Source organism: Sebastes fasciatus, chromosome 5 (genome assembly GCF_043250625.1).
Source record: "Sebastes fasciatus isolate fSebFas1 chromosome 5, fSebFas1.pri, whole genome shotgun sequence".
Taxonomy (NCBI): domain Eukaryota; kingdom Metazoa; phylum Chordata; class Actinopteri; order Perciformes; family Sebastidae; genus Sebastes; species Sebastes fasciatus.
In genome coordinates this window covers 11049547-11076216 of record NC_133799.1, presented here as the reverse complement: position 1 = coordinate 11076216, position 26670 = coordinate 11049547, and the positions used below count along the sequence as shown (strand labels likewise).

The window sequence follows — 26670 nt, the reverse complement described above, 5'->3', positions numbered from 1 at the left end:
AACTGTCACTATATCCTGACAGTAGAATATGAGACAGATGATCTGTGAAAAAAATCTGATTCCCATTCCTTTTAGTGAACGTACATTATTCTACACAGTGAAGGTCAAACATCCCAGTTAAGTAACAATAAGCAAAACACATTTTTAAGTCGAGGGTGACTTTGATGTTGATGAATAAAATATGCATGGCTTCAGTAGTTATTATTAATAATAAGCAGATAATAAACCACGGATATATCATTTACATAGGACATTTAAATGCACGCCCTAAGCCATTTTGAAACGGTTGATGTATTTAGCCCATCCACACAGTAGCTCAGTCAGTGGTCTATCAGAGCAAAACAAAACAAAAACAACTGAACTGTACAAACTGAGTAATTAAAGTTAATTTCACGCATCTGCAGTTTGTGATCCAGCAGACACCGAGGCATTAATCATAATTAGTTGAGATGCTCAGATGCCCTCCAGACCTATCAATCAGCAGGCCACCTCTGGCCCTGACGCCAAGCTGCAGAGTGTTGTCTGCACTGCTGAGCAGGTCAGAAGCTGTCAGCAGCCACATTGATGAGTCTAATGCCGCCGGCGGGAAGAAAAGGGCAGCAAGGACTGTCATCAACCTTTTCCACCCAGGCAACCACCTGTTCGAAAAACCTTCCTCTGGGAGACAGGACCCGTCCGTAAAGACCAAGACCACCTGTTGTCTCAGAGGCTTCTTGCCAAGAGCTGCCACCTAACTGACACCCAGCCCTCCAAGGATTCACCCAGTACAAGCCCACACAGTCCTGCCAGTTAGCCTTGTTAACGTCACGGCTTATCACACATGCCATAAATTATTATCCCTTTTTGAGAACAGCCTTGCATCACTTAACTGTACAAAATCTGCACCAAACTGTGTTCATCGCCAGGTGAAATAGCTGTTAATGTAACAGGCCCCAGGTGAGAGGCTTGTAGTCAAATTATTATGTTGTAAAGAGCACAAAAATAACGAGACAGGTTGTTTCCCTTCTCTTGTTTCTGCCTGTCACACATGCATATCTTCGCTGTATTCCATACTACTCTATGAATTTCCACTACCATGTGGGTTCTGTTATTCCCCACACTCAAAGAAAAGAAAACATGTACGTAAGTGGGACAGCTAACGAGCTTAAACAATAACTGGATGTGCAAATGAAACAGGATTTCAGAACACATACAGTAGCCTACTAAACCAAACAGTTTCTAACATTACAGTGAAAATAGGAGCCTTCCAATCATACAACATTAATATTAGGCAATTCTGTACTATAGCCCTAGATCCAGCCTTAACTCTGCAGGTACTACAGCCAACCAGTATAAGTCACTGGTGCAGTGACATGGACTATAAATGTCGTGCTATTACCAGAATTGGAGCCCCAGGTCCAAAACTGTGCACCACCAAATGCAATTTTTTTTGTAGGAAAAAAAACACATTGGACTCAATGTGCTTCTGTGAATAACATTTTGTTCAGATGACTGATTTCTTATATTTTGCCTGCAAAACATACCTGTTTGTGTGATCTGCTAACATTATGGATGTGCTGCGCAGATGACACACCATACATCTTAATAACATGTTGACTTTCTCATGTCAACAGTGGAGTTGGTCTGGAAAAGGGCAGTGAGAAAAAAGGCATAATATAGGCAGGATTCCTACAAAATGTTCCTTTTTTTTATCTTACAAAATTAAATTGATTGAATTTTCTCATTTCCTCTCTCTAAACTGCATCCTCTTCTGCTCAATCAGCCTCCGTAATAAATGTATTCAAATCTAAATGAATTCATGGATGAGAGTAATGATGTTTATTGTTTTTCATAGCTCTTATACAAAACTTTTTGTATTCCAACAATGGTTTATATTCCTGGTTAAATTACCATTCCCCCCCATTGCAACAGAATTTCAAAGAAAGCACACAGGACTACTGTGCTGCGCTGCACACCAGGAATACTGTTTTGATCTTGCTTCACTTTGTAGATTTAAACACGTCACAACTAGAGGGGCACTTGGAGAGCGCAGACCTCCGCCAAGGCCATGTCCTATCTCGCATTGTTAACGAAAGTGAAAAAAAAAATAATGTATCCGCCGTGTGATTTGTATCTGCTCCTAAAATAAACAGGTTTTTCCTTGGCCCATAACATAACCTCCTTGGCAGAGGTGATTAAAGAGTTGAGTTATAGCTCACCATGCAGGGAGTGCTGCTGGTGGATTCAATGGCAGATACCTGCTGAGGCCCATCCCAGTGTTTTATTTCGTGGCCCAGATGGAGTTTCTTGCTGAGATTCTGGTGTCATGTGTCATATGCCCTAAAGCTACAGTGCTAGGTTTACTTTTCACTCTGAGATCATCTCTGTCTCTCCTTGCTCTCATGCATCAATCTTGCAACAGTCACACTTGTACTGTATGTCACACTGCAGATGTGATCTGGACCAAAGATCTCTCTACAACTTTAACCAAAAGCATGCAGGAACAGAAAATTCCACCAAAGTGTAATATTTTCTATCATTTACGAATGTTTGCCAATACACTGTACTATAGACCTGTGTGGATTGTAATATTTTATACTGTAGCACTACCACAATTTGCAGGTCTGAAGAAGCTATGTTGGGATTGTAGTTGAGTAAAGATGATAAATAATGTGCGTAAATCTTAGAGAAGATTTTATTGCACACACTACAGATTGAGAGGAGGGCAGAGAAATAGGCTGCAGATCTGGTTCAGCAATAGCTATGAAAGTTTATTGTTTCTTGTGAAATACAGTCGCAGTACTGCTGCTCTTGCTCTGTGCTGAACAGCATGTACTATTAGCTGCATGCAGGGTTTCTCCAGCAGTGATTGGCTGTTGACTTTCAGTTTCCTACGGAGGCATTTGTTGACTTTCTTACTCTTCACCGTTGATCATTTGTTATACCATCTCTTGTAAATCTGACTTTGTAAATTATAATCATTTTTGGGCCAGTGATCAATATTTTATTGGTCCAAATGAGGCATTTTAATTATGAATCAATGCTTCTAAAATTCACTTGATGTTACAATCTGTTGCGTATTATCCGTGCAGTAAATTTACTACTTTATTGGATACAAGAGTAATCCTCAGTGCTAAATCCACAGTGACTACTCTGTACTGTTCACTGCAATTACTAAACCGTAAAATAGAAGTTGGTCTTACTTAAAAAAAAATCTAGGAAACTGATTGCCTTGAATAACTATTAGTCATGTTATATTTACTTTATATCTACTTGTTAAATTTACTTAAATTTTGTTGTATTTACTTATTTTTATGAAGCTGTTCCAACTTAAAAATGGCAAAGTGAAATTAACTTGTGTTAGTAACTTAAGTAAAACAAATTAGTCTGACTTAACTGAACAGTTGTTTTTAGGATTTCGAATTTAGGAAACCTATTGTCTAGATAAATAAAGCACAACAAAGAATGATTAGTTTGCAGGATTATTTTCTATTTAAACAAAATGCCTGAGCATCTTAAACCACGGCCAGTATTTGTGGAAACAATTGCAAATCCATTTTTAAGCCCTATAATCTTAAAATCCAAAACTAAAAGGCAAATAGCTTGAGTGTAGCTTTTAATGTCATCCATGACAACATTACTTTCCAATATGATACCAATGCTGGCTGGTTCAAGGTGCAGGGCATTTGGACCTGGCTGCTGACTGTCTTCAGGTATAACAGTCAATTTCCCAACAAGAACCTGTTATGAAATATGCAATGGCATCCAAATCCTGTGGATATAAAGAAAGGTATTAACCTGATGTGAAAATGTTGGCTTCACAGTGCAAAACCTTCAACATACCAAATTATGCAATACTTACAAAAAATAGACTTTGAAGAAATCACTTCCCATCGTCCCAGAGGAAAACTGGGAGGCATCGCAGGACAGCAGTCCTCATGAAATTGAAATTGGTCCAGTATTGAGGAGAGCTCTGTCAGTTTACGTCCACTAAAAGTGCTCGTCTTTACCACTGACAGGCTCAGATTGTTATGTGTGTCTTTGACAACATTATGGAAAGGACCCTACAGAGAAGTGAAATGTTTTTCTTTACCGTTGGCTTTACCTGGTTCCGGAGAAGCCTAGTTGTGAATTGTTGCGTCGCATCCACATTGTTGAAATCATCTAAATATTCAGCCATGACATTGAAAAACTTTTAGATAACACTAAGTTATGTTTTCTCTACTCAAACACAACAAAGTCTGACAACACCGGTGTCCCGCAGCATTCCTCTCTCCACTCTCACTCATGTTTCCACCATTGTCTTCCGGCACAAGTCACATGACTCAATGACAAACGGAAGGCAAAAGGTCAGAAAAAGGTTTAATTTCTCTGTAGGGTCCTTTCCATGTCAGACACTTATAATAACAATCTGTACCTATCAGCAGCACAAACAAGCACTTTTAGTGGACGTAAAATGACGGTGCCAGGTTGCCCCAAGTTATTTCATTACAGCTTGTCTAGCGGCTGCTGTCTGCTGCGCTCTCCCTCTATACTGAACCAATTTCACTGCAGAAGAAACCACCAGCGTGACTGATCTTTGCCTGTCCTGGGATCTCCCTGTTCCAACCCCCACCTATCAAGACTATCTTTTCCAGGAACTGCTTTCACATACAGTAATACTTTTATAAATTACCTTATTGAAACAGTATAATGGTAACATGACAAGTCTAACTAATTAGGATGTATATTGGATGTTGGTTGTTTAACTCATGCCGCATCTGTATCTGTGGGGTCTTTCCATTAAAGTAGTGCCTCAGTGTAAATGTTGCCTTCTGTCCTGTCACTTCTGCTTGCAGGTACTTCACTGTGTCAGGCAGCCCATTAAACTGATCCAGAAAGGCCTTAAAGAAACTGGAATCTGGCTGCTTCTTTCAAATAGGCCAGATGTCCACCCCATGATTTTCTCAAGGGAGTCGAATAAGGAGCTTAACCTGCAGGTAAGCTGCCTTGTGTCTTTGTTGCATTAATGTTATTGCTGGTCTGGTATTTGTTTGCAAAGAGTTTCATGTAATTTCTAGGGCTGTCAATCGATTAAAATATTTAATCACAATTATTCACACTTTTTCTATCCGTTGAAAATGTACCTTAAAAGGGAGATTTGTCAAGTATTTAATATATATATATATATATATATATTAAAAAAAAAAATATATATATATATACATATTAAAAAAATAAATATATAATATATATATATATATATTATATATTATTTATATATACATATATATAATATGTATTATATATAATATATATAATACGTACCATTTAGTTTTATTTTCATTCTTATTTCCACCTGATTGTCAGGCAGCTTCTGCTCCTTAAACTTAAGAGATGTGGGGGTTGGTTTGGTGTTTATCTTATGTCTGTGTACTGCTTATGTTAACTCTTCTGATCTGTTCTCCAGGTATTGTCTTCTTTTGTGTACTTTCCTGATGTCATCACGGAGCACGATTGAACTAATATCTGCATTGCAATCAACTACGATCATATAAAGGTCAGTAACACTGCATAATAAGGGTACAAATCATTTACATAAGTAATGCTTAACAAATGCATGACTCATGATGATTTAATGCAAGATGAAATCATGTAGGGTGTATCTTAATTCCTGTTGCTCCCCATTAACAAATCATAAAGTCACTATGACTTTATGATTAGTTCACACTTAATGAATGTTAATTTAGTCACTTCATACATTAATATGTGACCAAATTAGCTGAATTCCTACTACACATATTTATTTGAGGACCATGCATTTGCTCAGCCTCTTGATTAAAAATTGCTTCCTATTTTTATGAGAATAGACGTTTTGTGAACTAATCACAAAGTCATAGTGACTTGATCATTTAATGGGGAACAACAAGACTTCATGCTGCACCTTTACAATGACCAGTCCCTTGAACAGCAGTAAAGCAGGACATTGAATGATAGTCATTTTTATTATTTTTCACAAATTGTATGCAAGAGAGGCTCATGTAAAAACAATGTTCATGTAAAACTGCTCGTTAAAGGGGAAGTGAATCGTTCAACCAAGTTAAGCTGGTTTATTAAAGGGATTTCAACTTTAATGAACAATTATATAAAACATGAAAAACATAAGCATTTAAATGCTTGTATTGCATCCGATTTATGTCATGAGCACGATAAAACATGCTCACACGCAAATATTAACTGCCACCCGCACAATATCATATAAGTCCTCACGCACTACTTCAACATCCAACAGTTATACAGGCAGCAGCCATCACACGAGAGAGAGAGGGTCTGCTTTGCTCTCACAGGTAAAGTTTAATCCTGCTCATGTGAATTGACCTGACTTTTGACAGCCTGGGGGCGGAAACCAAGGCAGGTGTTAAGAAGGTTTGCAGTTCACTTGGAGTTCAGGCACAGCATCCCCTTCATTTCATTGGACAGCATGTGAACGAGCATGTCAGGAGCCAATCAGGCTGTTACCTGTGAGAGTGTATGCCCTCCAGCGCTCCCTGCTTAGCTTTATACACACTCAAGTACCATTCTTGGCCTCTCCCTATGTTTTGTTTCTCGCTCGCAGCTGCCTGTACAGCTCTGTTGTTGAATTGGTGCGTGAGGAAGTGTGAAATAATGTATCTTGCTTGTGAGCATGTTTTATCGCACTCGCTACATATGACAATCTAACGCCACAGATAGGACACTGCAGTAACCGAAAAGGGAAGTGGAGGAGCAGAAATGGGCAGAAATGTGTCACCAGAAAATGAATTTTAAATCATTTATATTTGAAAATTAATTGCTCAACTTAAATAATTGCATTGGAAAAACTGAATAGCATAATTTGAAATGTATTAGTTTGGAACTGAATGTAAATTAAATTCAGTTGCACTGAAACTGAAAAATCCACTCTATACTTCCACATTCATTTCTCACAATACAACTTCAAATTACACTATTCAGATTCAGTTTTTCAATGCAATTATTCAAGTTGTGCAGTTCAGTTTCTACTGACACATTTCTGCCCATACAGGCTTTCCAACAACTAAACTAATTGAACAAAAGACTCGGGATCCGTACTCCCGTCGGTGGCAAAGAAATCTTGTGACACAACCAGCCTGTAATATTTACCTTACCTCAAGTAAGTCCTCAATGTATTGGAGTGTTGCAGTAAATGCCCAGTCTGAAAACATCTGACTGTTGCTATGAATCAATGTTGTCTTGCAATTGCATCATTTTAGGATCTGAGAGAGGACTGTCCAGTGGAGGGACGCTGATCCCAGGATGAGGCTCATTCGTGTATCCACTTTCCTCCCAGTCAACCTCTGGTACGAGTATACTTTGACAAAAACAGATTGTGTGTATTAACATTATGCATATTAAATGTTATCAAATAAACAAATGTAAACAAGCACGTTGCCCTTATGACTACTTATTACAAAATAGTTTGAGATGGAATAAAGAAAAAGGGGATGCAACTTTCTATAAATAAAAGGAATGATTGTGGAAAAATGTGAAGGTAATCATGGAATATTATGGAAAATACTCTGCTATGCTCCGATTCTCTCCACTTCCCCAAGGAACTGTACAGTTGTGGTGGAAACAACTCTAATCTTGTTTGCACCAAGGCTTATTGAATCCAAGAAGGGGAGTGTACTTAATGGTTAACGGTAGAGAATCAAAACTCTTTTTTTTTTTTATATCAAGGATCAACAAGATATTGTGATGTGACATTTTAATAATGCATAATTTACCTCAGGATCTGCAACAGGATTCGTGCCTGTCCCACCTGCCACAACTGATTTGGTGTCAGGTTTTGCTTTGTCCTGATGGGATGGATGGTTGGCCCACGCCTCACTGAAGACATCCTGGCTGGCCTGGATGCGTGGCGGGAAAACATAGTGTCAGCCGAAGATGTGCAGGATGTTGCTGATGTCGAGCAGGTGTTCATCCTCGAAAGAATGCAGGGTGCCGTAACCTGCAACACATCACGCCAGAGGTGTTTAATTCTGTATTTTAAAAAAATAAGAAATTTTTCATAACATGTACTTTAAGATCCTTTAAGACACTGGTTCCCATCCCGGGGGTCCTAACCCCCACAAGGGGTCGTGAGGCCTTCTTGATTTTAAGGGGCGTAAGACAACTGTTATTTAAAATATAGAGTTGGTATAAATCTCAGCATTTCTGCAGAGAAAACTAAAAATTGTTATTTTTAAAGTTTGGATTATTAATTAAAATATAAACTTAAACAAATCTCACAGGAAAAGGGAACGGTGAAGACCTGAACACAAGCTATATTCACAGAGCCTTCTCTCTCTGCTAAACAGCCTCATCCTGAATTAGAAAACTACGCAGAACAATGTCCAAGCATCAGGGAGAAGAAACACTGAATGTCAAAAATGAAGCCTAGTAAGTATAAATGATTGTTAAATAAAAAAAAAAAACATAATACAGAGAATTGTATTAGAAGTCCCTAAAAATAACAGGAAAACACATCTCTGATGCAATAGTCAATAGAAATTATCTGCTCAGAATTCGTACAAATGGCTCGTTTTACACACTATTTTACGTTCACTATTTGGGTTAATTGTACAATTTATCAGTTGTTTCGTACTTTTATTGTTATGCATTGAATATAATATGAAATATCCATAAAATGTGTCACTTAGTCAGGGGTCGTCAGTTTACTCAATGATAGAAAAGGTCCCTCTAAGGTAAAAGGTTGGGAACCACAGCTTTAAGGAACTGTCCTCTTTGCCCCAACTATTGAATCTAGTGATCTTTCTAACTGAATACTGACATAGGGCAGTACACAACATCATGAAATGAGTTTTAAAAGTACATTTTTGCTTAAAAATGTTCATGATCATGGCCAAATAATTTTTTAACGCACATTTTCATCAAGGAATTGATTGTTCTTAATACAGTAATTGCTGATGAATGAATATTATTTTAAAGCTTCCAAAATGAGGTTTAACTCACCGTTGATTGTGAATGCTTTTCTCTGCAATGAAGCTGTTGATGTTAGTTCCACAAACTGAGAACATTAACTCTACTACTCCCACATTTTCTCCTCCATGATCTGCCATCACTCTGAAAATAAAACATGAATTGTATGCCTCATTATGCAGAATTGAAATCTGTGTAGTTCAAGCATCACAAACACACAAGAGGCTCCACTCTAAAATGATCTACATCAATTTGCAGCACTTTTAGGTGCAGTGCCAAGAAATAGGTGAACCCCTTGGATTTTTCAGCATATTTATTTATAATTTAGTCATAAAATAAGGTCCAATATTCTTCAAAGTCACGATAATGGGCAAGCTACATCTGCCTGAAATAGTAACATAAAAACAGTTGCATGTTTTGTTGTATTTATTAAATTATGTGCTTTAAAATTCAAAGTCGGGTTAGAAAAAGAAAGCAAACCCTTGGTTAAGCCTTGTTTTTACAGCAGTAGTTTCCTGCATGTGTTGATCACATCTCCACATTGGCCAGGAGGGATTTTAGACTATTTCCCTTTGCAAAACGGTTTCTTTATATTGATATTAAAGGAATGTCTTTCATTAATGGCTCTCTTTGGTGCACATGCATTTCTGGCAGGTCAGGGGAAGAGAAAAAGTAACAGAGCGCATCAAAAATCCACGTTGCCTGGAGCACATTGGACAATGCCCAGGTACTAGCTGTTTCAACTAAACTCAACAAAACTGTCATCACAAACAAAGCATTATTTATTTACATTTATTAATCAGAGCATTCACAACAATCCCTAAATAAAAGAAGATCAATAAAAGAAGCTTAGAGGCTTGTAGTTTAGAGTGCACACTGACAATGAAATAATAGTTAAGTGAAGATCAACATGTTGCAGAGTTAAATGTTCATATACACCAAGCGTGCAGCTTCTGTGTTGCAATCAGTCTGAGCAAAATAATCACCCCTTCCCAAATTGGCAATTCAGGCTGAATATGACAAGAAAAAAAACCCTGTTACACAGATTTTAAAATTTAATATCATAGGTCCACAGGGGTTAATCTGCATTTCTTTGAAACTAAAGTTTTCCTAAATGAACCTACTGCTGAAAAAATAGAACCAACTCATCTTCTCCAGGCAGCCATTATTACACTCTCTGAGAAATCATCCTGAAATCTTCAGCGGGGAAGACGGATGTACGGTGTGTGAAGGCAAGAGCAGGATGAGCAGGGTGTATAGGTATCTATGTTATTCCAGGAAAACTGTCTCAGCCCAGTCATTACTCTTATAGGTAGAAAAGCCATATCAACACCAGTGACGGGTGCGTATCTTTTGAAAATGTGTGTGTGTGTGTGTGTGTGTGTGTATATATATATATATTTATATATATATGTATGTATGTATGACTCTTTGTGTGCATTTTTTACCTGTCTGTCTACGTGCCTGCTTTTGTGTTAGTATGTTTGCCATCAATCATCCCAGTTTGCCATCTCTCCAGGTATTTCATTTATATATGTGGCTCAGTGTTTGACAGCACAATCTGTAATAAATCTGTTCCAACTGGCTCTTGTATTTTCACCTGTCTCTTTGAGAAATTTGCAGGATGCAGCCATATTCTCCAGTTTGTTGACAAGCGACTCAGAGGCCTGCTGTGTCGTGTGCTGTGCTCCATAGATTTCCAATGTAACGGTTAATACTGCCAATGCAGAAGATGGACACCATCAGCTGTTTGCTGCCCTAGAACAGCTGTTTGCTGCACGAGAACAGCTGTTTATGGCGCTTATAAACAGCTGTTTGCAACGTGTAGAAATAACTGTTTGTGGCCCACTAGAAACAGCTGTTTGCTGCAGTAGAACAGCTATTTGCTGCATGAGAACAGCTGTTTGTGGCGCGTATAAACAGCTTTTTGCAGCGTGTAGAAATAACTGTTTGCGGCCCACTAGAAACAGCTGTTTGCGGCACGTATAAACAGCTGTTTGCTGCACGAGAACAGCTGTTTGCAGCACATGTAAACAGCTGTTTGCGGCTTTCATCTCTCTTTCTCTCTCTCTTTACAACCATGAAAAGCAAGCAGGCTATGAAACCAAACTAAGAAACCGTTTTCTGTCTATCAATCCTCTGCCGTTTCAGTACTTCGGACAGCGCCGGACCCACACAAGCACCCTCCACACACAACAAACAGCGCTGTCCATGGTTCTGAAACAACAATGCTGATAAACAATGCACGGGACAAGTAAAAGTCAAATTGCATACAGCAGTCAGTGGGAGTGGGTGACGGTTATATGACTCCAAACTTTACCATCCCTCCTGCATCATCTCAACTTTCCTCCACCCTCAATGTGTAATCGATCATCAATTACTCGTTAACATCCCTACTGGGTAAATGTATGTTATATTTTTATAAAAATGGGCTAATTTTTCCCTACAGTTGTGACTGCTATAGAAATGGAAAAAAAATCTATGGGATATTTATATTCTGAAGAATAACAGGTAATTTGGTACAGAGAAACTAAAATGGGGGATAACTACAACTTTAGTAAAACTATACAGACAGAAAAAAAATCCCACTTCAGCTTTCCATACTGCAGGGACAAATAAAATGCACTTCTTGTACCATCGCCTCTCTGCTCAACCCGTGATGGGTCAATGGAAAAGATTGTTTTGTGGCTAAAGAGAGAGGAAAATAAAAACAGAGGGTTAGCAGTGAGGACGGTAGGGATGAGTCCCTGCAGAGTGGTTTGAGTATAGGGCCGGAGGTGAAGATTGGGGCACAAGATGAAATTGGGATTTGGGGAGAAACCTGTGAGAGTATAGGGGTTTTGTGAGTAAAGAAAAGACTGATCCAGAGTGGAGTTAGACTCTCACTTCAGAGGGAGCGGGGCATTCTCCTCACCCCAAACACAAGCGTACGCTCGTGCACACACAAGCACGGACACGCACAACCACTCCAGACAATTGCAATGCAGACAATTGCTATGCCACCATGAAGAGGCTCCCTATGCAAATCCCATACTGCAAACCAGTCTTAGATCAGCATCACGGACAGCAGCTGGAGCGCCAACTTTATCAACGTTAATTCAACATCCTGCCCTGGACTTGGCCAAATGTTATCACAGACACAGATTACAGTAGGTGCTCATTTTCCAACATATGAGAGGTAACAATTACATCGCTATAGACAGAGAAACCTGTACTACTATTGTTAAATCTATGCAAGATAGACATAACATTTGTTTTCATGAACACCAAATGGTGCGTCACTTTAAATGTTGCAGCTGCAAGGAATTGTGGGACGGCATTATCTCTTTTCCTTAGTAAATGATGGTCCAGTCTATCCTATCGCTAAAGGAGATAAGAAAGGAAGCATTAAAGCACCTTTCCTTAGCATTTAGAGAATTCAACCAGCTCCTTTCATGGCTCCCACTTAAATACTTCCGATCATTTCACTCACTTCCTAAGCAAAAAAAGACTTTTCGACTGCAGCCTAAGAGTCTACATCCAGACTAGTGGCTCTGAGGTACCCTCTGCAGTTGAGTGAAAAAAACGCTAATCAGCCAGAGATTTTCCTGCCCCTTTATTCAGCCTCTATAGGCTCATAAAAGTTGTCTTCAACCATACAACCACATTCATTCTGTTAAAAAAAAATAAACCTTAATTATTAATGACTTTTATTTATGTCTGTGTTGGCTAACCCACAGTGGGCAAGCCCACAGAAAACCCTCATTGGGTCCTCAAAGGGCAAAACTGCTGCGGGCCCTGCACGGGCCAAACCAAAGGGGGCCCACATCGGATTAGTGTGGGTTTGCCCATGCCCACTCTCCATTCATTCATTCATTCATTCATTCATTCATCCATCCATCCATCCATCCATCCATCCATCCATCCATCCATCCATCCATCCATCCATCCATCCATCCATCCATCCATCCATCCATCCATCCATCCATCCATCCATCCATCCATCCATCCATTTTCATCCGCTTATCCGAGGCCGGGTCGCGGGGGCAGCATTCATTTGTTCACTTGACTTTCACACCTCTAACCTCTAACTCATAACTCACTGAGCACTTATCTTCTGGCCAGTTATATCCCCTTGGGAAGCTTTTGGCATGCTTTGGTCCTTGCTGTTAGCCTCTGATAAGTGTGCTGGTCGAAGAGAGAAATAATTATCGCACTAGCTTTCCCTGCATATTCAGTGTACAGGGGACATTTAAGAGACACTCACGGTGGAAGAGGAGTTTGTGTCTGCGAGAGAGAAACATGACAAGGACTTTTTAACAACAAGGTTGACAAGTTCAGTCTGACAACGGCATGACACTTGCTACATTAGTGAATGGAGTATCCATGAGCCTCTGGGACCAGGTAGTGAGATGCACTTTACAGTGTATTGAGACTACATCTACATTAATTACACAAAATCTTAATTTTTTTCTTGTGTAATTGATTTGCATCCACACCAGTGTTTCCAGGTCAGTTGAGTAGAGACCTCTGTCCACCGTGAAACAACTAAAACAAAATAAAAACACAATCTATTCTTCTTCTTCATACAATAACTACACCATCTGTGTATTCAATTGCAATTTAATGTGAAATCTCAAGGAAAAAACTTGATATTATAAGCTTCACAAAGGTACACTGAGGTGTAAATTTATTTGGTGGTTTAAGCTGTGTCTCATGGAGGCTTATGTCTTCTCACCTAAGCTGGTGAGAAACACGTTATCATAACAAAAGGAAATAAAATTACGAGAACAAAACCCAGTTTGTAAAAAAACATGCAATTTTCCCTTCAAGAGCCTACACTGCATTAGACTTATGAATCTAATTTGTTGGTTGAAATACCCAAGGTGGCATTGTCAGTGTTGCATATCGCAGGGACACTTTCTCACACAAGCTAAAATATGCATCTTATTTGATGACATTATCAAAATATGTAAATAAGCAGGTTTAATTTCTTGTCTTTGAAGCTTTTCCTGAGGTCTCCTCTCGTTTTTTTTTTCCACATGTGGGTTTAATGGAACACTTTGTTCTTCCCCAGTAAGGATATAATATGCGGGCTGTCATTTTCATATCTTGCTTAATGTGTTGTTTGATAATGTAGGTGATGTTAAAGCCCTTTGAGGCTGTAATTGTGACTTACAAATAAACAAATAATTGACTTAACCTTGCAGTGCGGAAGTTTTGTCTCCCTCTGAGAGTAATTACCATATGAGAGTGACCATAGCGACGGAGCAGCAGCTAGGAGCGTGGCAGAAAATCCTACAAAGTGTCCGAGAAAAGTTTCTAGAGTGGATGCTCCAGATAAAAAATGCATCTTAGCGTTCAGAAGAAGTATTAAAGTGAAAAAAGGTGCACAGGAAGACTTGAAGAGAGCGCTCCTGGAGGCGGGGGAGATGCGGCGAGCTCACTGACAGGCATTCCTGCGCCAGCATGGGAAAGTTGCCACACCGCGACACCAGACACCATAACTCTGGTATACTGCAAAGTTTTATATGTAAAAGTTGTGCACTTTTTTTTGGCCAGGAATATAATTATATTTATATGAATGTGGATCTGTCATGGCATCAGGCTGGATATTTGTAGCAAATATTTATTTAAACCTCATAATTAGCTTGCTGGTTGGAATTTAGCTAAAGTTATTGGCCATTTGTGAAACCCTTCCCCAAACAGTAATTTTCAAGTCATAGCTTAACAGCCCTAACTGGGCATGACAAGCTTGTCAAGCTTTCTTCACATTGAAGCAGTGTGCATGGGGCTCTATACTCAGCATTTTAAGAGGTTGGAGAGGTGTCTTTTTTTTGCTATTCCAAAAGCAAACAAGACAACTGCATCCCCAAAAATTATGAAAAACAGAGAAATGCAATTCAACTATGAGCAGAAAATAAGAGGAAAAAAAAGAAAAATATGAGCCGCAGATGGCTGAAAGATATGCCGACTATATGGTCTGTCCATGTTCAGTTTTATATCACAGCAGTCTCAGTCAAGAGAGACTGAGAGTCAGATCATTGATCATTGAAGTTAACTTTTTTTACTCAGATTGTATGCATATGGAGGTGTGTTCTTTACACTATGGGTTTTCCTAATACATCACCTTGCTTACAGTATCACAATATAGCACAATATATTGAATCGTAACCCCGGTATAATGATAAATATCATATCGCCAGATTCTTGCCAATACACAGCCCTAATAGCAACAGTAACTTGGTTACTTGGGGTTGTTGTATGTGGCTCGTTCAACATAGCAATGGACCAAATGTAAATCTATGATTAAAATATCTATATCAAGACTAAAACTCATGGCCACAGAACAATCTACTTTCTTGAAACTCCAAAAGCCTGTTCATCTGTTCCTATCGAGCTGTCCATAGATCTATCAATGCCCTGAGGAGCACTGAACTGTGCCAACTCCGGTTAAAACCCTGGAGACTGTGGCTGCAGCAACTAAACTGCATCATGGCCTCTAACCACAGTGGGAGATGTTGGAGGCGGAGGTAACAAGGTCCTTTATTTTGTATGTGCATTCAACTGAACTGCGGCTGAACAAGAACCCCAAAGCAAAAACAACTTTCCTTTCAAGTTCAAGGTGGATGCCAAAAGATCTCCTGTGGCATTCTGAACATCTTTTCAGGGGAAAATGAGGCGGCTCAACGGATGATTATTTTGTTGCGAGTGAAGAGCGGCGCAAACAAGAATAAAAGAATTAATCTGGATTTTGAGGTGGAACAAGGCTGAATGATTAGATGTTTAGTTGCAAATGAAAAGAAGTGCAAGGCAGAATCACTCATTGATAAATTGCATCAATGCTCTAAGCCCTCAATAAACACAACAATGAAATGTGAATGAAAAGTGTTAACTAGTTCTACAAATTCTCTTATCAGTAAGTAACACGTGTGCAAACACTCATTTTAAGCTAATCATATGGACTTTGATAGCTGAAAATGTAACTAATCTGAAGTGGATAAGTTGCCTCTCACAGAAACACCGACCCAGCCTTTTTCAACATAAATAACGTGATTTGGCCTCAAGTTTACTGGTTGAAACACTGAGGCTATATTTTCACCCCGCTCCTCTCAAGTGTCAGAGAAAAGGAGTCTAAAAAAGGGGACCTTTCTTGATTTGCTGAAATGTGTCACTGTCTCAGAAAGTTCAAAGCCTTGGAGACTATTAATCTATCACAGGCTTGGCTCCCCGGCCCCTCTGCTCTGACCTTGGGCCATAAACAGCATTACTGATGTATTACAGGAGCAGAGACTGAATAATTACACGGAGGACTGGAGGGAATTTGACGCAAAGCATGAGGGGCTGGATGTTGCCGGCAAGGATGGGTATAAATACTGTATGTCATATGAGTCGAGCTACGCCTACAAATATGATTCTGTGTGGGGTAAAATCAAAATGTGGGTGGCGATTATGGTGAGGCTGGAGCAAAGACTGTTTAGGATCCATCATAGATATCACATTACAAAGAAAAACACTGTGTTGGGTAGCCTGAGCATGTCATAACAGCGGCTACTACACCATTAAAGGAATAGTTTGGGTGTTTTGAAGTGGGGTTGTATGAGTTACTTATCCATAGTAGGTGTATTACTTACAGTCAGGGTCTGAAATTTGCACCCGCCAAATGCGGGTAAATTGTTGGCATTGGTGGGTGAAATCATCAGGACACCCGCCACTTTGGCATGCAAGGAAAACGCTAGTGATGGGAATAGAGAACCGTAGTTGTCCGCTTTCATGCCTCTGTGACGCCAAAATTAAAGTTTTTTTCACACAGCCGTAGTTCATTCCTCACCATTTTCGTCGGCAGCACAACAGGTGCATGTGCTGCTGGGCAAGGAAACATTCAATTGCAGCATTTTCTGCATATTGATGTGACCTTCTTCCCCGCATACAGAGGGAAAAAAGCAGGCGCAGCATCTGTTGTAGCTACGGTTCTATTTACCTGATGGGGAAGTGGAACTGTAGTCTTCAGCCCCATCTGGGGCTACTCCACTCAAAACATGATTCTACCTCTTTTCTTTCTATTGGCAATGTAAGGGGACATATCTAAAGAAAGAAAACAATATTTTTTTAAAAAACAGATGTGTTTATTGGCTCTAAATTGAAAACGAGTTATAGGCCTACATGTGTTTTAGGAGGAGGAGCCTGCCCCATAATGTAAATGTAATGTGATTCATTCAGAGTTAATAATAACAGTCATGCTGTTGTTTTCAGTTGTAAGTGAACTGTAGCTGACTGTCGAGCAACCTGGATCTCAGCAATAAAGAATCTTTGGAAAATGACAGAAAACACAACTCCAAATGAATGATAATGTTGCTCTGTAACTGCTGGATGTCTAAATAAGCAACTGTTTGCTAACAGGTTTGCAAATGCAATTTAAAACATGATGATTTGTCATTATTGTGTTCCCAACTTTTTTCCGCTGCACCCTAGAGGCCAAAGAAATCAGTTATCAGAGGTTTCAGATCAAATTCACCATCCAGCCTCATATTTCTGAGTCTACCTTTAAGACTTTAAACCACAAGAACTTTCTAGAAACCCTCCAACCTTCCCTCTGAGGTGCAATGTTTGTTCACATTAAGATGTCCTTAGAGCTATGGAAGACTTGAGGAGCACTGAACTGTGCCAACTCAGGTTAAAACCCTCAGGATGGAGCTGAAAACAACAAATCAAACCACAGCAAGCCCACGAGCTACAGTGAGAGAGGGTGGAGGCAGAGGTAACAAGTGCATTTATTCTGTATATGAATTCAGCTATATCTGTTGTTCTAATAATAACATTTATTTTGTTAGACTACCATACATTTAGAATAGCAATGCCTTGTAACTTTTCGCTATATTTCTCTAGATATGTCCTCTGGTGTCAAACCAAGCAGAAGAATCTGCATAGAACAGGGAACTTAATTCTCAGGTATGTTTGTGTGATTTATATCCTGTTTTCAAACTGCAGGATACACACGACAGGATATACTGTATGTTCAATGTCATTACAGTTAACAGCAAACCACCCACACAGCTCCTTTAGTTAAAGTAATTACAACAGACAAGCTACCTGTCATCTACATCAGTTTGAATGACTGAAATAGCCAATGGAGTGATTGTCACTTCAAATCCTCTTAGTTTGCATTTCACTGAAGTAATTAAATCATGGGGATAGCGGGCAAATGTAATTGAAAACTGAAAGGGATGGGAGGAAAATAAATAATGCCAACCTACAGAGAATATGCCATCAGTATGGCAGCAACAAACAGGAGGTGAGAGTATGTGCCAGAATGCAGGTTTAACTGGAGGGACTCATGCCACGGACTAAATGAGAGGTTTTAGAAGAAGAGGCCCAGCGAACCCACATAACCGGAAGAAGCTCAACTAAAAGCTCATGATAACGATTTTTATCTAAACAGAACATTTCCAACACCAAGCAACTAAATCAGCACACAGCAAAAACACAGATTCCAATGGTATAACCCTTATTATTATAGTATTATATCACTCTATTTATTATTATATCATTCTACGACCAAAACTCGCTGAACCAGCAGCGGAAGAAGAGAAAAAACAAACTTCATTTTATAAAGCCATAACCATAAAATGTCTTACCTTCGCTGTTTTGTAATGAAAAGTTGAGTTCGAGGTCATATCAACGCTGCTAATGGCTACTTCATCGTCTCTGAGTTGATTCCAGCCGTCTGTATTCATTTGCATGGCATCGAGGAGTCTGACTTCCTCCAGCATCATTCATTCAAGTTTGGCAACTAAAACCACTTGGTTTAGGTCAGGGACATCTCTGTTAAATGCAAATTAAACACATTACTGTGACCTTGCTGCCAAAACATAACTGCTTTGTAAAATATTTGCTGATGAATATGATTTGTAGGCAACCAGAAGGTTAGACTAAGAAGAAACCTGCTGCTTGGACAAGAAATATTAGAGGTTGTTGAAAACAAATTAACTTTGTTTTACAGAAGATGTTTCTATTATTTGTAGTTTGTTGTCTATCTTGTTATTAGCTCGTGTTCAGTCTTTCTGTATTTAAAATAGGGATGCACCGATCTATCGGTCGAACATCTGTATCGGACGATATTCTCCTTGTTGACTGCCATCAGACTATCGGCAAATAAGATGGCATTTGCCAATGGCATTGGCTGATATTTTTATCAGTTGTGTCGCATCAATTTTGCGTCAGTTAAATGTTGTGTTAACTAATACAAATTTAAAAAAATAATTTTTCATGTGAAAGAAGGTATAGTAAAGGTTGTTTCATAAATGTGTATGATTGAATTTGTGCTCATTCAAAAACAGTGTAATGAAATGCTGAACACCTTTAATAAAGCTCAGTTATTTTCCTTAAAATTAAGATGTCTTTGTTTCCCTGGCAAAAAAGGGGGAATAAATAACAACAAAAACAAAATAAGCAGCAACATTAAAAACATCAGTATCGGCCATATTGTTATTTTAAACATCGTTTCGGCCCAGAATTTCACAATCGGTGCATCCCTAATTTAAAATGCTATTTTAATTAAGTTTACACTGACCAAAGGCAAATGTCAGTAACTCCCTTGTATTGTGCTTTTGTTTCTTTTGAAGAGTGTTGTATTTTCACCAAGAATTAGTTTTTGCCCTGAACAAATAACACTCAATGGAATAAATATATATTTATGCCTCCCACAAAATCTTAGTAATTTCCTTTTTCCAGAAAAATTGTCACAAAATTGTCCATGCATTGTAAAAGCAAAACTTAGATCCACTGGCACAAACGTTTAGTTTAATAGTTGCAGTGGTGGTTAAAATGACACACTAGTACAAGCAGAGTTGCTTTTAAAAGGCTAGTAACCAGTGTGTTTATATTCTGAAACTAAAGTAACTCACCGTCACACACATAGCACATATAGCAAAACATAACGTAGCACATGGACAATGGGATATCCTCATTCAGCTCATTGTTTTGTTTTCTGTAAGAACATCAGCCAGTTTGCATGAATCATAAAATAATAAAGTCATTCACACTCACCTGTCTGTCGTCACACCTTCCAGTCTCCTCCTCCTGACAAGCAAAAGGTGCTGCAGAGAGTCACCAGGTTGTTTTGAGATGGACATCTGTAAGACACAACGTTAACATCCTTCAGACATTATAACAGTTTTTAAATAGATGCCAACTTGAGCCATTACGACCTCTTGCATCTATCACAAGTAAACAGCTTTCACATACAGTATGTACTGTATGTTACTGCAACACATCATCTGTTGCGACACCTGGAGGTTAAAGAGGTGAGACTGAGGTCCTGCTGACATCTTGTGTGATGAACTGTACCGGTGAACGATCTGAGGGATGAACTCCGACTGTTTGCGTGCATAATATCAATAAAACATGAGGTGTTTAGAGACTTTGTGTCCGCCACATCGCTTTTATTTATGGAGGTACTTCTGCATAATGCTGCTGAAGATGTAATCAGCGCAGCAGCAAAGCCCAGTGATCTATGTCGGTACTCTTATCTGATCACTGAAGGGTTGCGGGGCAGGGACGAGATGTAGCAATGTTCCTAATTAATAGTCTACATTGTGTAGATGTTGCGGTGTCAAAAACCAACCACTGCTTCTAACCTCGGCACTATACGCCTTCTTCCACACCCATATCCGATAAGAGACAAAGGTGAAGTTGAAAAATGTTTAAGATTATTTAATTTATTACCAAACTTTGAAGCCCCAAGGTGGCTTGGTGGTGATAATTGATATGTATCGGGAGGAATATTAAATCTCCTTGTGGAAGAGAGGAGACTGGAGGTGCTGAGGAGATGGGTAATCCTGAACCCCCCCCCTCTCATCTCCAGAGTACCCTCCAGATGTTCAGGCAAAAACAAAACTCTTGCATTATTCTGGTCGAGCAATCAAAATATGACCCTATATTGGTTACTCATGATGACACTGCTTAACTCTGGCACTTATGGAAACATACATACTTACTAGGGGTGTCACGAGTTCAATTCTAAATTGGAAATCAATCAAAATTAGCTTCCAATTCAGCAGTACTACCCTCACTCATGGTTTGAAAAATAAACCATCACAGAAATCACAATTACCAACATAAAAAAACATGTTCTGAATACACACCTTACATTAAAAACACTAACAAAAATATCATTACATTTTGAAACATAAAACAGCAAACTTAAACTACTCAGTCCAGCACTCAGGACTAGGCAGGCATGATGGGAAATGTGAGCCGTCAGTGCTCTTCCTGCATGCCTACAGTTTGGCATTTTACACTGCATGAACGGCCAGCGGACTTTAACTAGTTAGTTAGTTAGTTTCCTTTAGCTCTTCTACTCTAACTTGGTTTAACATTAAGTCACTGCATCTCCCGACAGAACACCACGGTTGAATTTCAGCCCACATGCATGTTTTTTCATCTCAACATTGTTGAATCAGAGCAGCTGATAGTGGCAACAAGTTAGCGGGATGCTGAGTGCCGTCTCTCAGCTCTGCACACACAAGCTCCGCCTCCGCCCTCGATGACAGACAGTAATCAGATGAGAGAGAGAGAGAGGAAAAAAAGAGAGGAGAGAAATGAGCGCTACAGTAAATGACAACAAAACTGTATTTTTTTGTAGAGTACAGCACACTTGAAATGCACTGCAGGAGGATTTATGTTTTGTTTTTGTAATGATATGTGTACTAAGGTATATATGTACACAGATACTGGTATTGAAAAGATGCAGCTTTTTATATTGTTTAAAGAGGAATTTGAAAGTATAAATGACAGTGGCATAAAGAGGGCATAAAACCAATGTCGATAGTCAATGGCATGTTTAAATCAAAAATCGAATCGTGACCTTAAAATCGAAAGTCAAATCAAACCGTGGATTTGGAGAAACGTAATACATACTCTACATACTCTACACGGCGCAGTGAATAATGCCGATAGAAAGGGCACTTTCAAGTCTGTTTTGTTAGACCTGCTTGCTCAATCATATTTTTTTAAACCAGACACAATGTTCTGCCGCCGTTAAAGCCACATTGCTATGCCAGATACATTTTACAGAACGATTATGATGAATACAAACTGACAACAGAGGTCTGCGATGTCGTTTATAATCAGGTGGGTGGAGGCGCCGCTTCTGCGCGAGGCGCCGCAGTCTCATCAGATCGCTAATCAGGGAGAAGGCCGCTGGTAATTATCCAACCCACCTCCAGAATGCAGCAGGAAGCAGCAGCGGAGAGTCACCGCACTCGCCGCCCGCCTCTTCTCTTACCACTGATTGCTGCTGTTTCATCTGCGTGGAGAAGCATTAATCAACTCTCTTCGTTCAAGTGAGAGCCCATTTATACATAACGCTTGACACCAACCTTGAGTGAGCAGTGCGTTAAATTCAATTATCATTCCAGTGAGCCGTGGAATGATTTGCCCACACGTTACATTAGAGACTAGCAGAAATCCTAACGGTATTTAGGTAATTCTGAATCATGTAAGCATGTAGTGAAGCTGATACAAAATGATTATTTCAAAATGACGGCAGGAAGCTCTGAGGGATTGTAATATAATCTGTGACAGGCATGTAGACTAAAATTCGGTTTTCAGTGAAGATGAACCCTCAGGAACGTCCTGTTAAAATGATCAAATGGAAAAGGAACTTTGAACATTAAAATGACTGCAACGGAGGAACAAAAGCGAGCGATGATATGCACTGAATACACAGAGGTCCACTTTTCAAACTTCAAAGAACTAATCCAAAAACCTCTCTCCATGTCAAGTAGACAGGGTTTAATTTGTAGATGGATTATCAGATGAACAGTCCCAGAGAGTCTAACATCAGCGGGCTCAGATTCCCTTCGTTATTAACATTCAACCCACTTCTTTATTTCAGTGCCACTCAAGCTTCTGCATTGTGGAAAACAATGAAAAAAGAGAGCAACATCTAAATTAAACAGTTCACGGTCAAAGTTTATTTGTCTTCAATGACTTGGAATAATAAAAAACGGAAAAAAATAAGTTGAAACTTTTATGAATTTAGCGTCACATTTCTGTTTATTCAATGCCAGGGTGCAAGAATGCTCCTCTGGATTTTTATCCTTTTCCGTTCTCTGCCCAGGGAGCTGCTGATGAGAGGCTTGAATTACTCCCACCGGGTAAATAAAATACCCGCACATCATCCTGCATCATCTGATGAGGTCCAGAGGGAGACTACCTCATGTGCACACTAACCACAGCAGAGATGAGAGAATGAACAAACAGATGTGAGGTGACAGGCAGAAGGACAGTGGTTCGAGTCTGAGCTCCATTTCAACAGATTACCCCTCTGAGACTTCACAGTGTCTCTATTACATAAAAGGTATACATTATGTGTTGCTATGCGGCAACACATTAGGTTACTGTGGGAAATTTTAACCTACCAACCTAACCCCCAATGTCCACTAGTCCAGCGAGTGGAAGGTTTTACTTCCGCTATCTTTATAGTAGGGCTGGGACAATTCACCTATCTCCCTATTCGATACCGTCACGATACTTGGGTGCTGATTCGATATTGCGATTTTTGTTAACTTTTTTTACTGTAGACCATGGGGAAAAAGTTGAATCATACACTTCTAGGGACTTTTACTTTGGAAAATATCTAAATGAATACAGTATGAATGTTTGATTTTCAGCATGTATGTAGTCAGAGATGCCCTGAAGTCAAATATATAAGTTATTTTTAGGCATTATTTATGTGGAGGCAATTTCTGTAAAGAAGGACTCGAAAATCAAGAGAGAGTCTTTTAAAGGTTTAATAAACACTTGCAAGTGGGCAAATAACCATCAACATAAATGTTCAGGGCTGAGAGCCCTGAAGCTCTCAGTTTCGTGACATTTATACCCTTGCGTGCATGCTCACAGTCGTATATCTCACATTGTCTGTCTGACTGACACTTCTGTCCTTTTTAGGGTTACTTCTCCTCAAATAGGCGCTACAAGTTCGTTGACTAGGTGACCGACACCGAAACAGAAATAGGCCTTAAGGGCAATGAGTGTCACCTGCATTGACCTTAGGAATGTGCACATGTTTGTATTTTTCTAACACAAACTTATTACATTTTTCCCAGTACCAAAAAAAATTTAAGAATAAAGACATTTCCCTCAAGGCATTTTCTTTTTAATTTATTTAACATAAATGTCAGTATGTGGGTGCTCTACAGTTGTAGCGTCGGCTGATTTGACCATGGAGATAAGAGTAACAGCTGGCTTGACCGCACGTTACGGCAATACGATAACGTTTCCTGTCCATGACAGAGTTAGCATGCTGCTTTAGCTTTTAGCTTACCTGCAACTTTTGGAATTCGGAGGGAATGTCATCATAAAAAAATTACGTTGACATTTCTATCTCCTGGATGTTTTAGTCAACTAGTCAGCCGTCTTTATTTCCACTCCACAGACAGAAGCATATTAATACCCATCAATAATGTCATGTAGTGCATAAAGAGAACCCTTCCCTGAAAAGTTTAGGAGGAACAACAATCTGTGATGTAAATTTATGTTAATTTAATTTGCTCCAGAGACAGAAAAGTGTTGCTGTATTTCAGGCTCATTTAACAGGGAAACAAAAGACCTCAGCTGCCTCTAAACACTGTTTTTCCACCACATTTTATGCTACTGTAATGATCCTTTTTTTTTTTTTTCTTCTACAACAGGATTTGAATTTTCATGCAATTCATAAAAGTTTACTTTAAGGCCATCAGCGAAGATTACGGGTAAATCCAACACAAATGCAAAATATATAGTAACTTATTTTCAGTAGTTGTATATATTGGGAACATTTTGATTAAAGAAACAAACACAAAGGTGACTTCAGAAGCTCATCTGACTGGTAATGACAGTCTTCATTAATATTGAGGGCAGCCGCGTCAGTCGTAATGGGCTTCAGCAGCAGACTAGCGCAGATAAAAGGCTGCACGTCACTTCAATCTGATCAAAGACTGGGACTGAGAGATAGAGAGGGAGCAGGATAAGTACTGTAGCTGTTATGCCAGTTAAAAGGAGGGTTTGCACAGCTCATATCATCTCATTTCCTCAGTTGGACCCAGGAGGAAATTTACAACCCTTTAGCCTTTAGACACAGATTTGAAGTATACTTCAAGGCTGGTAAGGGAAGTGGGAACAGGTGAGCAGGTGGGTGGGGCAGTCAGGTGATGGAGAATGGCGGGAACAGAGGGTACTGAAGGTCAGACAGGAGAGTTAAGCCCAATCCCAATGTCCACACTCACAGACTCACGGACTTAAAGACGCGTTCCCGCAAAGTTCGTGAGGGTTTAGGGCTGTCCCACTGTCAAATCGTCAAGTCCTTCAGGGCTCTCTCGCAGACATTTTGAGCCCTTTATGAACACTCTTCGCAAGTCCGCATTTCTGCAGACTTTGCCTGAGGGAATTACCCACAATTCATAGCTTAGTGATGTGAAACGCGGGGTGACGAGGGGAAGCCCAGAGAGGTGTTGCATTAAGGATTCAAGATGGTACATAAAAAACACATGAAATCAAAGAAATGCAAGCATAGACTATGTTACACCTTATTTATCAACTATTTCTTTTAATTTTGCTTAATGATACTGTTTTGACAAAAACGAGTAAATTGATCACTCGACAATAAGGCAGCCTCTCCGCCGTAGAAAATGATTTATGTTATATTCACCAGAAGTATAAAACATTACATGTCCCTTATAAATTTTAAAAGGAAAGAGAAATGTCTATTCTTTGATTTTTGGGTTACTGGAAATAATGTCATAAATGATTCCTGACAATGATAGATACAGATATAGAGATATATTTGACTTCAGGACATCTCTGACTACGTACATGCTGAAAATAAAACATTTTTATATATATTCCAATATTCAATAACTTCAGTAATGTACAGTGTAGTACCATTAAAATTACTTCACACATCAATGATGTCCTCATAGTTGTACTACAACATCTAGTTTGGAAAAAATATAATTTTGCATAATTCTTTTGAATTTTTAATGGGAAAAATATTCAATAACTTCAGTATTATGCAGTGTAGTACCATCAAAATCACTTCACACATCAATGGTCTCTTCCTTATTATAGTTATTAAACAAATTAAGACATGTTGGTGGTACTACGCTGTATAATACTGAAGTTATTGAATATTTTTCCCATTAAAAATTTACCAAAATTATGTAAAAGCATATTTTTCCAAACTAATTGTTGTAGTACAACCATGTTTGAAGTTATTTTGGTGGTACTACACTGTATAATAATTAAGTTATTGAATATTTTTCTCTTTTCCGCGTTGCATTTTGTAGACAGTCTCTGACAACTGTCTCTCCGCTGCAATTAGAGACCAACGTTATGTGTTATGTGTTGATTAAAATGAAGTTGTAGCTCGTTGTCTATCTTACTACGGTTAGAACGAGCCGTCGTTTGTGTTTTATCAACATTTCTGTTATGAGTTATTGATCCAGGAAGTTTGAATCTGTCAATATCTTTCACACTTTACCGAAGTGAAAAACAAACCACGTGGCGGTCAGAAACCTCGGTGAAATACACTTAACGTTGGTATTAATGTAATCTAGGCATAGTCGCTTGCTTTGACATAACCGCGGTTATAAAGTAGAGCATGGGTCTAATAAGTCGAGGTATGTTGCTGGCGGTAAAGTTGTTAGTTAGTATGGCAAAATACTTACAGTATTTGAGTTGCTTACATAAGGGACACATGCTCCTTTACGATGA

At 39.1% G+C, this 26670-nt stretch overlaps 2 long non-coding RNA genes across 3 annotated transcripts; one reads left to right on the top strand and one right to left on the bottom strand.

Moving 5' to 3' along the window:
- Positions 1 to 2277: 2277 nt before the first annotated feature.
- On the top strand, positions 2278 to 3751 carry LOC141767578 (uncharacterized). The gene is made up of 2 exons (XR_012593889.1): positions 2278 to 3342; positions 3384 to 3751. It is a non-coding gene; the product is annotated as an uncharacterized LOC141767578 (long non-coding RNA).
- LOC141767577 (uncharacterized) lies at positions 3499 to 26639 on the bottom strand. Of its 2 annotated transcripts, none has more exons than XR_012593887.1 (6): positions 26625 to 26639; positions 19963 to 20048; positions 18552 to 18738; positions 8971 to 9081; positions 7743 to 7966; positions 3499 to 3751 (listed from the first exon to the last, which is right to left on the bottom strand). It is a non-coding gene; the product is annotated as an uncharacterized LOC141767577 (long non-coding RNA). The 2 variants fall into 2 exon arrangements; XR_012593888.1 differs by lacking the exon at positions 3499 to 3751 and adding an exon at positions 4292 to 4527.
- Positions 26640 to 26670: the final 31 nt, after the last annotated feature.